The 13,483-nt window shown below is 45.3% G+C and overlaps 1 protein-coding gene and 1 long non-coding RNA gene across 2 annotated transcripts in view; one reads left to right on the forward strand and one right to left on the reverse strand.

Annotated features, from left to right (window-relative positions):
* Positions 1-13,483, forward strand: part of JAZF1 (JAZF zinc finger 1) — a 335,688-nt gene that overhangs the window by 289,815 nt on the left and 32,390 nt on the right. The gene's annotated exons all lie outside the window — the stretch shown is intronic.
* LOC125117793 (uncharacterized) lies at positions 5,895-10,179 on the reverse strand. Its single transcript, XR_007132721.1, has 2 exons — positions 10,037-10,179; positions 5,895-6,742 (listed from the first exon to the last, which is right to left on the reverse strand). It is a non-coding gene; the product is annotated as an uncharacterized LOC125117793 (long non-coding RNA).

The following is a 13,483-nucleotide window of genomic DNA, read 5'->3' on the forward strand; positions in this document are numbered from 1 at the left end:
CTCTCCTCCCCACGTTGCTGTTCTACCACTATGTTATCCTTCCGGCATTTATAAAACTAATCTTAGTCTGTGGTTCAAGGGATCGTGGCCCCAATCCTGGATTGCTTTGCAGCCATTCGCAACAGTGTAATGACAGGGAGAGGCTTCCACATTACATTAGTCAATGAAAAAAAATCACATTACAAAACTCTGTGTGCAGTATGATCCCAATTGTATTTTTCACGGCCTAAAATTTAACTGTGGTTACCTTAATATGATGGGAAGATGGGTGTTATTTTCTCCTCTCTCTCTCTCTTTTTTTTTTCCCCTGTTTTCTAAAAATCATCCTGTATTATTTTTGTAGCTAAGACAACTCTTTGGGACTTACAAGCTAAAGATATATACAGAATTACTGACCTCCTCCTCCTCCAAAAAAGGAGATTAATGCATTTCTTTCTTTCAAATTAATTTAAGTGACATTGGGGATGGGGGGGAAGCATGAGGTCATTGTAGGAAAGGCCTAGCTTAGCTCTGCATCCACTGCTAGCAAGCAGGTTGTTTTGGTTAAGCCTGTGGCTTAGTTAAGAAAGGAATTTTTCTTCTTTCTTTTTTCATCCCTATGTTTGCCCCCTGGATCTCTTAAAACAGTGGCTCTCAATTAGGCTGAAGATTGAGATCTCCTAAGGAAACTGTAAACCTACCTTGGCCTGGGCTCTACTCCAGAGACCCTGATCGAGTCGGTGGTTTGGGCATTAGGAGTTTTTCAAAGCTTTCTCTGGGTAATTCTGACCTACAGCCAGAGCTGGGAAACCACTGTTTTTAAATGTGACCGATCTTGTTGTCATAGCTGTGTGTTTTCTTGCCTGGGTTAACCTACTTCCACCTTGCGTGGAGAACGGTTACTGTCGTCTACTTGCTAAGGCTCCAGAGATGAGTCCAATGAGACTGAACAGATGCTTGCTTATGTCTTAATGGAGAAGCCATGGAAAGAGTTGGCTGGATTTCTGGTTATAATAGCACTGCAGAGTCTCTCCTGGAAAATATTTGCATGTATATTTTGGCCCGCTCTGGGGGAAAATTTCAAGTATTAAACCAGAGAAAGGTACCAAAGGAAATTAAACCATTTCTTTTGTTTGTTTTCTTGTTTAGGCAGCCTGTAATGACCATGAAGTCAGACTGTATCTATGCATGCATAATTTAAGTGTCTTCATTGTGTTATTTCATTTCATATTCCAATCTCTCCTATTCTTTGGCCTTATAGGAGGACTTGAACATTCCTTTAGTGCCTTGGCAATAAGTTGCTCCGATGATAGCATTTTGAAGTCCTCGGGAGTTAATAATAAACAGCGAATCGTTTTTAAAAGTAAGGTATTAATTTTTCCCCTCGGGGTGGAAATTACTCTGCCGTTACAGACATACAAAACTGAGGTCGTTCTATAGGAACTGATAGCGTTTTGCTTGACATTTAGAGGCTTTGTCCAAATGGAGTTGAGGTTAAACTCTTCCCCATCCCTTTCTTTTTAGAAAGCGAAATAAACATGCTTACTAAAGGCAAAAAATCAGAGCGGGAAAAGGATAATTAAAGTAAGATCTAAACTAACATGACTTCATCTACTCACCCAAAAGAGAAGAATGAAACAGAAGGAAAAACCCCAGCGAGATCAACCCCATCTTATTTAATGGTGGAAAATGAGAAAAGCTAAATATTTTAGACCGAATGAAGGTGTTTTTGTTTTTGTTTTTTTTTAATTTTGTTGAAGTAGAGTTGATTTACAAGGTTCTGTTAATTTCTGCTGTGCAGCAAGGGGATAGTTATACGTCCGCACGTATCCATTCCCATATAGGTTGTATCAGAATATTGAGTAGAGCTCCCTGTGCTCTACAGCAGGTCGCCACTGACCATCCATCCATGTGCAATAGTGTACATATGCTAATTTCAAACCTGTAGTCCGTCCCTCCCCCACTTCCCCTTTGGTTACCAGAAGCTTGTTTTTAAAGTCTGTGAGTCTGTTTTGTGTTGTAAATAAGCTTATTTGTGGAGCTCCCGTCATGGCTCAGTGGTTAAAGAATCCGACTAGGAACCATGAGGTTGCGGGTTCGGTCCCTGCCCTTGCTCAGTGGGTTAACGATCCGGCGTTGCTGTGAGCTGTGGTGTAGGTTGCAGACGCAGCTCGGATCCCGCGTTGCTGTGGCTCTGGCGTAGGCCGGTGGCTACAGCTCCGATTCGACCCCTAGCCTGGGAATCTCCATGTGCCACGGGAGAGGACCAAAAAATGCCAAAAAGACCAAAAAAAAATAATAAGCTTATTTGTATCATATTTTTAAGATTCCACATATAAGTGATATCACATGATATTTGTCTTTCTCTGACTTACTTCACTTGGTGTGATAACCTGTTGGTCCACCCTCACTGCTGCAAATTAGCCTGACCGAATTTTGTGACCTATTTATAAATAGGCCGTGGTTTGGTATTTCTAATGGATTCTGCCCTAAAGAGTTGAATGTCTGGATGATGCCAAAAAAACATTCTTCCCTGAAGTCCTCCCATTAAGCAAATGGCCTTGATCTATATTTCCCTTTTCACATGACTGTACGTACTGTCTTAAGTTGGAGAATGACTTCATGTTTCTGGATTTTCTGGCTCACATTATATTCAGGGTCACAAACACACCCTTTCCTGGCCTGTGATTTGTTTGCTTATTTGCTTACCTACTGCTTTGTTCTCCTCGCTGCCCTTTCATCTTCTTTATTGATTGACTTGTGAAACCTTTATCCTGCTTCCTGAGTGTCACGGTCCAGTCTTGTAGCTAATTTTACTTCCTTCCCCACCATCCTCTGTGCCTACTTGTTTTTAATCTCCTCTTACCACCCAAAGTGTTGTTTAGGGTAAGGGTGGCAACAACAAAACAGTGTTTCAGTTATTTTTCCTCAACTCATCAGAGACCTTCCCCAACAAAACATTTTCTTGACCTGAAGAAAACGGATCAAATCAGTGGTGATCTGTAATAATAATGTCTTTATAGCACTTTATAGTACACAAAAGCATTCCCACCTACCATGTATTAACCCCACTTTAAAAAGAAAAGAAATAGAGGCTCCTTTAAATGATAAAAATGTGCCCTTGTTCCGTGGTTCCCAAGTGAGTCACCAGTTTCCCACAGCGTGAGGACTGGGTACCTTCTCATTTCACATAGTTTCTAGAGCAACTGTTGTGTTATGGTCACTGTTCCAGGTCCTGGGAATACAAAAGAGCAAAAGGCACAGCCCTTATGGGTTAGAACTTACATCTCTTAGTACATGCAAGTTATGCACGTGTAGGAAAGACACTTAATGAACATGACATAGAAACAGATGGACTGAATTACTGGCATGGACGATTAGTTAAGCAAGATGGCGATACACACAGAGTCCTTCTTTCTGTACTGTTTTAGGTCAATTATAAGCACTGCATGTCTTAGAAATCGTAAGGCAAAAGTAAATTTCAAAGGAGGTGGAATAAGGTGAGATCAGTGGGAAAGTGACTTGGGGCAAATGAGTTTAGAGCATGATCGTTATGGAGTGTCAGCCTAGGGAATTCGTAAGCAGACCTAGGTATGTTACCTGAAGGTGTTGCTTAAACCTAGAGCTTTCTGGGTCACCTTCTGAAACCCTGGGAACATAGAGGTAAAGTGATGAGAGCTTTTGGCATCAGGGATCTGGATTCAAACCTTGGTTCTACTGCTGGAGAGATGGATGGCCTTAAGCCCTTGCAAGCCTCATTTCCTCAGGTATACGTTGGTGGCAGGGCCTTCCTCCCCATCAAGATTAACAAGTTAAAAATAGGGGAGTTCCCACTATGGCTCAGCAAGTAATGAACCCAACTAGTATCCATGAGGACGTGAGTTTGATCCCTGGCCTCACTCAGTGGGTTAAAAGATCTGGCATTGCCATGAGCTGTGGTGTAGGTTGCAGACGCAGCTCGGATCTGGCATTGCTGTGATTGTGGCGTAGGCCAGAGGCTACAGCTCTGATTTGACCCCTAGGCTGGGAACTTCCATATGCTGCAGGTGCGGCACCCCCCCCCCCCCAAAAAAAAAACAGGATAAAGATGGAAACAACTCCTTATGTTAACACTCTCTCCTTAAATCTCTAGTTCAGAAAAGATATTAGGCAGTTCCCTGGTGGCTCAGCGGGTTGAGGATTCAGTGTTGTCACTGCTGTGGCACAGGTTCGATTCCTGGCCCTGGAACTTCCACATGCTGTGAGTGTGCACCCCCCTAAAAAAGAAAGGACATTAGCTGGGAGAGCCCTACTCTGCATCAGGACACTCATTGTGTTCAGGAACCTCCAGGGTTACTGGTGGAAATGGTCAAGTTGTCAGGGCTTCTTGATGTGGCTTTTATAGCACGTTGAAAACAAGGAAAACAGTTTTTGCTCTTAACTGAATCCTGCCCTTTTGGACAGACGTATTGCACCAACCCTGGCCAGGACCACTTATGCATGTTTATTTCAGGTCCACACTAACCTCAGAGAGGGCTGGTTCCAGGAGTGTGCATTGCAGGTGGTGTTTGCTAATGATCTGCTCTGAGCATGGGCACATCTTCCAGCAGAAGGGATGGGGGACCCATAGCAGAGAACAAAAATGACACTTTTTGTTATCAGAAGTACAGGAGCATTTCAGATAGCCATTTTATAACCAAGCATGGTGGAAGCAAAGAGTTAGCAGGTTTATAAATTTTTATAGCTTGTCTTATAATTTTAGTAAAGGTAGCAATAATAACCCTTTTAATTGTGGAAATTCAGAGCACAGAGAAAATGGGATATTGGATGTTTCTGACAGATGCACACAGCCATCAGCAAGCTCTGTCCCCTCGAATTGAAGGAGGTGCCCACGCAGGCCCAAGCACCATCATGGGCAAGGGGGCACCCCTTAGTCCCACCCTCTCTGTCCCATGTCCCACTAGTATCTCACTGGGGTGATAGCTCAAAGACTCAGAGCTACGTAAAGGGCATCTGAAGGGCTTCAGGACCAGATGAGTTTGACCACAGCGTGTGGGAGATTCCCTGCCCTCTTTCCTGTGAAGGGCAGGAAACATCCTCAAAGCTGCTCTGAGCGGAGAGGGCATCAGATGTCACTGTTCCCCATCCCCGGACCAGGAGAGCGAGATCCACAGAGGCCACATAGATTCTCCAGGGCTTCAAAACCAAAGTGATACTGGCTGAGCAGGTCCACTCTCAGTATGTACCCAAGTGGGGTGGATCCGTGTGCCCACGAAAGACCAGGTACAGGATGTGCAGGGCCGCTTTATGTGCAGTAGCCCAAACTATTAAGTGGTCCAGGTACATGGATAAACAGTCCTCGATCCATACACTGGAGTACTATTCAGCAATAAAAAAGAACAAAGTATGATTACACACACACACACACACACAAACTATGGGGATGAGTCTCAGACACAGAAGAGTACATGTGAAATTCAAGTATAGGCTGCTGATCCGTAGTGATGGAAATCTGAACTGCATTCAACTTGGGGAGTGGGGGAAGGGGCGTGCACAAGAGAACTTTCTGCAGTGATGAATATAGTCCGTATCTTTTGTTTGTTTTTTGTCTTTTTTGGGGCCACGCCTGTGGCATATGGAGGTTCCCGGGCTAGGGGTCGAATCAGAGCTGTAGCTGCCAGCCTACACCACAGCCACAGCAACTCGGGATCTGAGCCGCGTCTGCGACCTACACCACAGCTCGCGGCAGCGCCAGATCCTTAACCCACTGAGCAAGGCCAGGGATCGAACCCGAGTCCTCATGGATGTTCGTTGGGTTCATTAACCACTGAGCCATGATGGGAATTCGTATCATCCATATCTTGATTGAGACGTTGGTTACACAAAGGTCTGTCAAACTCATTAAATTATACACTTAACAGCTGTGCATTGCCCTGTAGGTATTTGAAAACAATTTATTGGCTCAGGCAGAAATGGAGAACAGGAGCCCACAATTTCCAGTCACCTCCTCAAAGGAGCAAAGATATTTGCTCTGCTGTAAACAAGCCATTTAAGCACAAAGGAAGTAAATACAGTAGTTAGAGGAAGAAAATCTATGGAATTTCCTCTCTGTTGAAGAAAGACAGTAAGCAGAATCCTTCATTCCCAGCTTCGCAACTCTGCAGAAACAACAGCACGGCCAAATAAAACAATTGCTACACTTACCAAATTAAGAAGAGCTGGTTGCCAAACACTTGGTCTCAAGACACAGTTAGAATTGGTTAGTGACTGAACATGGTCCTGGTAGAAAATTATAGCCTCTGGGTCTTCCGATATCCAAAATCCTTTGCTTTCCGTGAGATAACAAAGTGAGAATTTTACAGGAAGGAAAATTAAAGCCGCCCAGTTTCAGCGTGTGTTGAGCCCATCCTGTGCAACTCCCAATAAACCCCATTTCTGTAATGGGCAGCCACTTAATAGCAGCTTCTGCTCAGATTTAATCCTTGCAGTAACTGAAAGGCATCAGTAGTTTATCTTCTACTGAAAATATTTTGAGGCCTACCATTTTAGCCATGCTGTGCTCAACCGTGTACATTTAGCTGCAAACCTGAATTTCATCTCTAGTTCTAATGTTAGAGTGTTGTGGTTTAATCAAATTCAATAAAAATAACATGTCCACTGTTCGAGTTCCCACAAGAAATCCTGATGGGCTTTACGTCATTTTTCACCTGGTGCTGGAAACACAGTCCATGGGGTTGTCTTGGCTCTCGGTCGCTGTTGCTCTTTCTTTGTCTCAGCAGGGTCTCTGCACCGGCCCAAAAATATCAAAAAAGATCACAAGATAAAGTTATTTTAAAGGGCACACCTCCTACCCCCCCGAAGAATGCAGTCTTTTTCAGCTAAGGGTCCAGAGCTTGTTCTTATGCCAACACCCGTCACTGCACACGTCTCACTAATTTTCCTCTGGAAGCAAGTACCAGAACTGAAATATGAGTGCTAAAAAGAGCCCCATATTGTAAGCATGGGAAACCATGCGGATTCCACTGAAAACAAACAAGCAGACGCTCAGCGCTGCCCTGCACCTCGGCTGTGAAGGTGACGGGGATTTAACACCTGATGAATTCAGAGCCCAGCCAAATGTATGTTTCCAAAGAACCCTTTTCCTCCCGTCTAAAACACAGCATATTAAAATCAGAGAAGCCCTTTCATCTTCCTGGGTATCACAGCAGCAAACTTATTTTAATGTCTTTTCCATGTGGGTCTACTTTTAACAATAAAAGGATCCCCAGGCGCCCCCAGCTGCACAGCATTAAAGACAGAATCTGCAGAAAAATGAAAACACCTTCAGCTAATTTGTTCTTACTAAAAAGACAGTCCAGATACAGAATCTCCCTGCTTCTGTCCCAGGGCTTTGTCCAGAGTCCTTGGAAAAGCACTAACAGCAAGGAGGTATCTGACAGGAAGAGAGCAGCAGACTCCTGGAGCCTTTCTGGTGCCGGGGGCAGAAATGTTGCTGGCCTTGCATCTCTAGCCCCTTGCCGCAAAATTCAAACAGCTCCTCCTCGGAAAGTGGGCTGCTGGTGTTAATTTATATGCATCAAAGCACCAGTGAGTTGGCTTGATCTCATCAGATCAAAGAGTGTTTCATACTTCACCAGACTGAATAAGCAATGATTTTTTTAAAAAACCTAGCCAATTCAGGCTCTCTTTAGTATGGAAACACACACACAGAAAATCACCCCCTGAGAAACCAAAGTTGGTTGGGAGACAAGAGTATAGGAATTCAAGATCCAATAATGACATGATGTGCTTGCAGTGTTTTCTACCTAGAAACCCGATCATTACTTTTTTTCCTCCCTAAAGGCAAAAAAGACGGCCAGGGTGTTCCAGATGCTGCCAGGCCCAAGAACAAGTCACTTCCAGGGAAACCGCTTTTCCTCTTGTCAAAGTAATTTTGAAGAAAATAGCTGGATGGCACCTGTCATTGCCTACCGGCTAAAATCTCTCTTTGTAGCCTGGGTCTGGGAGGATTCTTAGTTTTCAAATGGAAGTATTTTTTAAATTACCATAACTTTCAAGTAACAAGAAAAAAAATACATGTAAAGCAGATTTCTCTTATAGCAAACAGTGAAGATAGTACTTTCCATGAGGTATTTCAAACTCTCCACATGCTGTATAACTGTATCCTCGTTAAAATCCTCATCACAATGTTTGACTTGAACGCAGTTGCCCAGAATCTTAAATACCAGGGTGGAGAGGACCTCGACATGCTTTTCTCGTTTCTGTCCGCCAGGCAGAAATGTACAGTCGGTGTTACCCAGGCTGAACTCTGAGCCTCAGGCACTTACCAGGACCAGTGCCAGCCGGTCGATTTACGATGATGCTTTTGAAACACTCTTATGATGCTGTATCTTGACAGGCCCCCAAATGACCCCCTTAAATGGCCCCTTTCTAATGTAAGAACTTTGCATAAAGTTCTATGCCATTATCTTGTGGAAAGTCTCCCTAAAGTTCACCTCGATGAAGTTCATTTTGGCAGAGCACCCAGATGCTACGAAAGTATTTCGCTGCCATTGAAAGGAAACAGTCTTTGAAAAAAATGTTTAATTAGAGCCACTTGGTTTTAGCAATACACTTACATGTAACTTCAAATATGCTATGCTGTACCTAAAGGAAAATTATTTTTAGAAAACTAACAAAACTTGACAAATGATTAACTTTTAAAAGCATATAATTAAAATGTTACAACTCAGTTGTGAGCGACCTGCCAGAGGGCGCCTGCCTGGAGATGCTTGTGACAGGCGAGGTGGGTTCCGAGCACCACCTGTGGACAAAACACCTCAGCCTAGAGGGGTTTTTTTTTTCCTGGGGAGATGAATAAGCCCCTTTTGGAAACTAGAACCATAAAATTAAAATTATGAAGTAACTGCAAATATAAAAATTGGGATTTTAAAAAAATGTTTTAATAAATTGGAGTTTCTGGAATAACTATATAATAAGCATGCATTACAGGAACATAAATACACCATTGGTAACTAATACATAGTTCTTGGCAAGTAAATAGCAAATTAAAAGTTTAGTAGAATCCAGTTAACACATTTGTAAATAATCTATGGGGCTGCGTTTCCTAGAATGAATAAGTCATAAATATTCCAAAAAAGGCCTTTTCCTCTTTTTTTTTTTTTTTTTTTTTTTGCCTCACAACAAAGATCTATTTTCTGGCAGCATCAAAAGAGGAAGGTCTGCCAAGACTAGAAAGCTTGTCCTTTGCCATGTGGGCGCCCTTTAGCTAAAGCTGTAACTGTGGCGTGCTGATGGACATTGTCGTTTTAATTCTGTCAAGCAAGGGCAAACTGGAAAATGAGTTACGCTATATATAAACCTGAAAGTGGCTTCATTTTCATGGTAGCTGTGCCTACTTTAAAATAGCATCTCACAGCCTCCTAGAATTTCTGTTCACGTCGTCTGTGTTTTCTATTATATAATAACGTATTTTGGAAAGATGACAAGGCTGAAAAGTGAACGGATGTACATGCTCCAAACTTTGGCCTCTTTTGTCATCTTCCAAAAGATGGCAATTTGGGGCTCCTTCCACCTGCTGTCAGGCTCTTATCTAGAAAGTATTCTGAGTGGCCTGCATTTATTAACCTCATAAACCACACTGTTCCTTAGGTGCCTAGTTAATAGTTGCTGGTTCTTCTCCTTGACAGAGCAGAATACTAAACAGGATCCCTGCTGCATGCCGCTTCTTCGCAAGTCATGGTTCTTCAGCCACTGGAGCTCCAGGACTCAGTCAGGGCGCCAGAGCCCAGGGTGACTAACCCTGAGGTCCCAGGTTTGATTCCCACGTGGGCCAGTTCACTGGCTCCATCCTGGAGCCCTGAACGTGCCCCTGATGCTGGGTGGATGTTTCCCCGCCCAGTCTCCCAGCAAGGACGACACACAGGCGGTCCGGTAAACACACAGAGGGCAGAGGGGTTCTCGGAGATTGGCCTGACTCTCCAGCCTGGCCCGAGGGGATCCGGGTCAGTGTGAAGATAGGATTGGGAGGAAAACCAACGCACAGTGCAGGTCTGTGAAATACTCTGAATGGCCTCACCTGATTCAGTGATGAAGCCGCAGTATTGCTGTGACGTGTTCATCTCCACGGTCTTCTGTGTTCGGCACAGATGTGCTTAGAATAGTCGTAAGAAGAGTTCCCGCTGTGGTGCAACGGGATCAGTGGTGTCCTGGGAGTGCTGGAACGCAGGCTCGATCCCTGGCCCAGCACAGTGGGTTAAGGATCTGGCATTCTCACAGCTGCGGCGTAGGTCACAACTGCGGCTCGGATCTGATGCCTGGCCTGGCAACTCCATGTGGCACAGGGCAGCCAAAAAAGAAGGGAAAAAAAAAAAAAGAATAGTCAAAAGACTGGGAAACTGATGAAGATGAATTGATACAAATAAATGTTTTAAGACTGTGGAGGCCTCAAATCATTTTAGTATGTGTTGCCTAGAAAGAACAGAGATTCTGTGACTTGGATGAGAGGGGTCAGTTCCACTTCCTGTTCTCTTTAAAGTGATTGTCAGCAGCCCCCACCCCCACCCCATTCTCCACCCCATGGGAGACTGGCAGGTGGCACAGTGGTGTCATCATACAAGTCCTTGTCCCTTAACCCCCCTGGATTCAGGAGGCGCATGACTGCCCTAAACTCCTCCTGATGAAAGGAGGCAACAGAGGAAAAACCACATGGCATAAAATAGCATCAGATCTTTACACTGTTGAGTTTTAGAACCAGAAACATGTGTCGAGAGCTTCTTGGCTACAGTCATTTGTAAGTTAGGACCAGCATTCTATAATATACAGGAAGATGTAGAAAGGAGAAGTGCTTCACTCTTAGGAAGGATAAACATTGTCGGAGGAAATTTTTAGTTTCGTGTGTGTGTTTGATTTTCTGAGTTGTAATATAAAATGTCTTTTTTTTATTGGCTCATAGTCAGAAAATTTGAAAGCCAGTGCTCGCAACGCACCCCTTCATACAAGCGCGGTGTCACGCCCAAGGTCATGTGGCCAAATGGGGGTCAAGACAAAACCCAACCTTCCTGATTCCCATTCTAGCGCTTATTCCTTCAGTCCTGCTGCAGCCTCTGCAACATACTGAGTGTGTCCTCATCATCAGTTGGTTAGAGTCACAGTTCTTCATTCATGAGACCTCGTCACACCAGAGCCATACAATTCCTTCTGAGCCTGTGGATCCTGGAATGTTCCCAGACTCCCCATCCTCGGAAAGAGTACGAGGTCCTTCACTAGAACTTGACCGCAGAGAGGAAGAACAGTATCTATTTTTCAGTGTGCTTTTTGGGGGGGGGGGGGTGGAGATTTCTCTTGGTTTGATCAATGATCCATCAGAGGCAGTAACAGCACTTAGCATGCAAGGCCATCAGTAGGTGCATCAGACTGGAGTAAAGGTGGGGAAAGATACAGTCTGCACCCTGGGGGGAGCTCAAGGGAAAAGAGAAGAAACTGTCATGACAAAGGTACCAGGGAGAAAACTGTGTGTTAGTGCAAGACAAGGTGAGAGCAGATACATACATATAGCAAAGGATGCCTGTGTGGGGCAGGTGTGGTCTGGAAGGGCCTCTGGAGATGATCTGCCCCAGAAATGTTTTGCATTTGGCCGTGACCCTTGAGGAGTGCAGGCTGGACTTCCCCTCTCTGAAGGCCCTTTTCTTTCTTTTTTTTTTTTTTTTTCCCTGTCTTTTTAGGGCTGCACCCAGGGCATATGGAAGTTCCCCGGGCTAGGGTTCAAATTGGAGCTGCAGCTGCCAGCCTGCACCACAGCCACTTGGGATCCCAGCCACATCTGCGACCTACCCTGCAGCTCATGGCAACACCATATCCTTAACCTACAGAGTGAGGTCAAGGATCGAACCTGCGTCCTCATGGATACTGGTCAGGTTCATTACCACTGAGCCACAACGGGAACTCCCTGAAGGCCGTTTTCCCCTCCCACAGAGTCAGCTAAGCAGCACCCAAGGCTTCCCAGACAGGGGTTTGCTCTTGGCTCCGTCCTGGGGTAGGTGAAAATGATTTCTTCCAAGTATTGAAGGAACAGGTACTGCCACCGACCTCTATGGGTCCTGTAAAACCCGAGCTGAAAATAGTGGCACGTTTCTCTGGGGTGCTAGCACGGTGACGCTCTGATATTTTTGGAGGCGTTTTACCCCCACTCGCCGCTCAGACCATTGGGTCTCTACCTGCTCGCTTCTAATGACTCAAGGTACCGAGAAAGCTGAAGTCACTGATGTAGAAAATACAAGGCAGAGAGGCGGTCGCTTCTCCCCATCCTCGGCCACGGCCCAGGCCTCCCCGCCAGAGCTCGGGGCAGCCTTCAGTTTTTCATCTCCCCCACTACCTTGAGTTGATTTTCCTCCCTGGCACTCTTGGTCCCCCTTTCCTGTCCTTGTTTTGACAGGGCAGAAAATAAACGCAGGCAGCGATAAAGCTGGGAGTATGGCTTTCCAACCGCAGCCCCTGCCAGGGTCTAGCGCCCTCCCGGTAGCCTGCCCTCTGCAGGGTAATTAGCTGGATGGGAATTTTCGTGGTGGCCTCCCCCAGGAGCAATTTCGCCAAAGAGTAGCCCTCTTGTCTAGACCGTGCAAGCCCATAAAGTCATCACTAGCTGGGATTTCCAGCCTACAGAGCAGTCATAGAAAAGCCTGCCTCTAGTCGTAGAGGATTTTTCAGTATAGAGTGCTCATTGTGGAAACCCGCCTTTCACACCAGCCCGCAGACCCCTCCCCGGGAAGAGGGACGGAAGTGCCCCCTCGCCACCTCCATCATCCCCAGGAAGACACCCCGCTCACCATCTCTGCTGTGTTGGAATCGCCACAGCCTTGCCTTCCCCTGGCCTTTGAAACCCTGGACAAGCCTGGATTTTATTTGTGCAATTTATTTTTGACAACGAGCCAACTGTGCCTTTTACTTTCTTGCTTGCCAAAGCTAATTATTAATTAGTGAGATAAAACGCTTTACTCCTTGGCATTTGCAGAAACTAGGCTGGCAGAGCTTTACCCGGAGAGAGATGAAAGGGGTCCAGATTTCTCCTCCAGCGCTCTTACCACTGCTGGTGCTTAGCCAGAGTATCGACAGCCAGAACAACGAAAGCGTTCTTGAGACTTGAAAATAGAAAGGTGCACCTTGGAGGGAGGGGACAGAAAGGGCAGGGGTGTCCTGAGTCCCGGGCAAATCCTCTCTGAAGAGTAGACGCAGCATCAGGTGACTGAGGTCTGTCACATCCAGTGTAGTTGGTTTTTCAGGAACAGTGTTAAAACAGAGATTACCTAAGAAGGAAAGCAAATCCAGAGGTGTGATTTATAGGGAAAAATAGTTATGGAAGCAGATAGAAGCGAGCCCCTCGGGTCCCAACTCGTTAGGCTGGGCTGTGCCTGCCGGGAGGAGGAAGATTGGCAATGTCGGTCGCTGGGTCTGAACACCAGAGTGTGCCGGGCACTTTGCTGAGCCTCGTTATTTATTCACATCCCCACTTTACATAGGGATGGACACC

The sequence above is a fragment of the Phacochoerus africanus genome, chromosome 16 (genome assembly GCF_016906955.1).
Source record: "Phacochoerus africanus isolate WHEZ1 chromosome 16, ROS_Pafr_v1, whole genome shotgun sequence".
Taxonomy (NCBI): domain Eukaryota; kingdom Metazoa; phylum Chordata; class Mammalia; order Artiodactyla; family Suidae; genus Phacochoerus; species Phacochoerus africanus.